This window comes from Cebus imitator, unplaced genomic scaffold (assembly GCF_001604975.1).
Source record: "Cebus imitator isolate Cc_AM_T3 unplaced genomic scaffold, Cebus_imitator-1.0 Scaffold325, whole genome shotgun sequence".
Lineage (NCBI taxonomy): Eukaryota > Metazoa > Chordata > Mammalia > Primates > Cebidae > Cebus > Cebus imitator.
Window position 1 is genome coordinate 1,692,336 of NW_016107640.1, and position 2,317 is coordinate 1,694,652.

A 2,317-nucleotide genomic window follows, 5' to 3' on the forward strand; every position below is an offset into this window, starting at 1 on the left:
TTTTTTTTGAGACAAAGTCTCACTCTGTCATCCAGGCTGGAGTTCAGTAGTAAAATCTCAGCTCACCACAACCTCCGCCTCCTGGGTCCAAGTGATTCTCCTGCTTCAGCCTCCCGAGTAGCTGGGACCACAGGCAGCGCCACCATGCCCAGCTAATTTTTGTATTTTTAGTAGAGGCAGAGTTTCACGGTATTAGCCAGGATGGTCTCGATCTTCTGATCTTGTGATCTGCCCACCTCAGCCTCCCAAAATGCTGGGATTCCAGGTGTGAGCCACCACACCTGGCCCCAAGATCTTCTCTTTATTTGAGATTCAGAATTCCTTCCGGAAGAAGGAACTGCTTTTTGTTATAGGATCCCTACTTTTCCTTTTTTTGTAAAATGTAGATGCATATTCTTTGCTTTAGAAAACTTCTTATTTAAAAAGATGGCATGCATTATTACTTAGGGAAATAAAAGGTCACCTCAGACACCAGATGTCATTCTCGGGTGAGGCCTGCCTCGTGGGTGGCCTGGGGTCTGCTGGCGGGTTCTGGCTGCACCTGAAGGCTGTGTGTTCCCTGTCCCCTGGATTGTCAGGTCTAATCTCCTGGTCCTGCTCCAGCCTAGCCCTTCTCCTCGTGGTAGTTCTGGCTTTGCAGACCCAGCTCCAGGCTGGGCTCCTGTAAACATCCAGGGGTGTGCCGGGCCCACCCTCACAACTGCTTGTTCAGGTATCGTGATGGGCCACTTGGTCCAAAATCAGCCAGGCCAGCTTTACCATCACCTCACTTCAAATAAACATGATAATTACATTTGATGATTTGCAGAGCACTTACTGGTAGTTTTACTGTACAACAGGGTCTGGGGTAGAGAGAGAAAAATAAAAGGCCTCTGCCTGCCTCCAGTGAGGCCAGAGAGACCGATTTTTATCCCCAGTAGATTCCAGTCTGGGCACAGACTCAGGAAATGGGCCCAGTGTCTGGCCAGCTCCTCCTGGCCGCTGAAGGGGTCAGGGACACCATGAGATTCCCGAGCTCAGCTCCAGAATGTCCCAGAGTGGCCCTTGGTGCAGCTGGCCTCCTTGTGGTGACATCCCCAGCCCTCTGTCCCACAGCCTTTTTTTCTTCTTTGTCTCTGCACTGTGCCTTCCAGTTCCTAGGAGTTAAGGAAGGCACGGGAAAGGAAGGAAAGGTGGCTCAGGGGAAGCACATTACAGGTTCTGTGTTTGCAGGGGTGGAGAGCACCTTCAGGATATGTGCAAAGTAGACTGTGACTTTCCAATCCCAAAAGCCATTTTAAGGGCCCAGGGAAAGTATTCCAGAGAATGCTTCCACTTCTCCCATGGGCAGGCAGCCCCTTGGCTGTGAGTGTGCGCTCTCACAGAGGGCACAGGATTTGCTGATGAGATGCTTGATTTGGACTCTGTGGCAGCATGTGGAGACTCAGGGTATTCTCCGTGGAATAGATTGTATTCTTAGATTGAATATAATGCTGAGTACATTTTTATAATCAGCTTTTCTTTTTCCAGAGGACTTGGGGATAAACCTACCAAATCAATTGTGGTGAAGGGGCCAAACAGATGGGCCCCAGAGGTGTAGAGCCTTGGGCAGCCCCTTCCCTGGCCAGAAAAAAGAAGGTTCCGGCAGAAAAGAGGTGTGGGTGATGGGTATTTATGGGAAATACCTGTGACAGGAAGCCAAGTCCGGTGCTTTAGAATGTGCAGCCTCTTACCAGTGGGGCCCTGGTAGCCGTCCCTATCTCCCCCACCCCGGGTGAGCCAGAGGTGGGCACCCTGTAGCCACTGCCCTCTTCCTGCCCTTCTGCCTCCTCCACACCCTCCTCTAGATTATAAGTGGTTTAAAGCAACACAGGGTTGTAAGGGCCTTTGTGTCCCAGGCTCTCGTAGTTGCCAGGCCAGCTGGCTGAAAAGTGGCACCACCAATACTGGGACTCCTCTGTGAGTTAGCCGGGCGCCATGGTGACAGAGGAGGAGGTCTGACATTGGTTCACACCCAGCTCTGTCACGTTCATAGAATATATAATAATATCTGAGTTTCTCTCAGGCTCAGTTTCCCCATCTGTAACATGGGAGGGCACTAAAATATGTAAAGCACCTGCCTCAGCCCTTGGCACAACTTCAGGAAGGGTTAGTTCCTGCCTTCCTCCCTGTGTCCTCCTCAGTCCCCTTCCTGTTTGCCCCCCTCCCTTCTCCCTCCACATATCCTCCCTCTTTCGTTTCCCTTCCCCTCCTCCCTCCCATCTCCTCCTCCCTCCCTCCCTCCCATCTCCTCCCTCCCTTCCTCCCTCCCTCCTCCCTCCCTCCCATCTCCTCCTCC

The 2,317-nt window shown here is 51.9% G+C and overlaps 1 long non-coding RNA gene across 1 annotated transcript in view; it reads left to right on the plus strand.

The window, feature by feature from the left end:
- The first annotated feature begins 210 nt into the window (after nucleotides 1-210).
- The window catches only part of LOC108286652, a 6,243-nt gene continuing 4,136 nt past the window's right edge, over nucleotides 211-2,317 (plus strand). The window contains exon 1 of the long non-coding RNA XR_001818012.2: nucleotides 211-1,634. This is a non-coding gene — a long non-coding RNA (uncharacterized LOC108286652). The remainder of the gene's footprint in view (nucleotides 1,635-2,317) is intronic.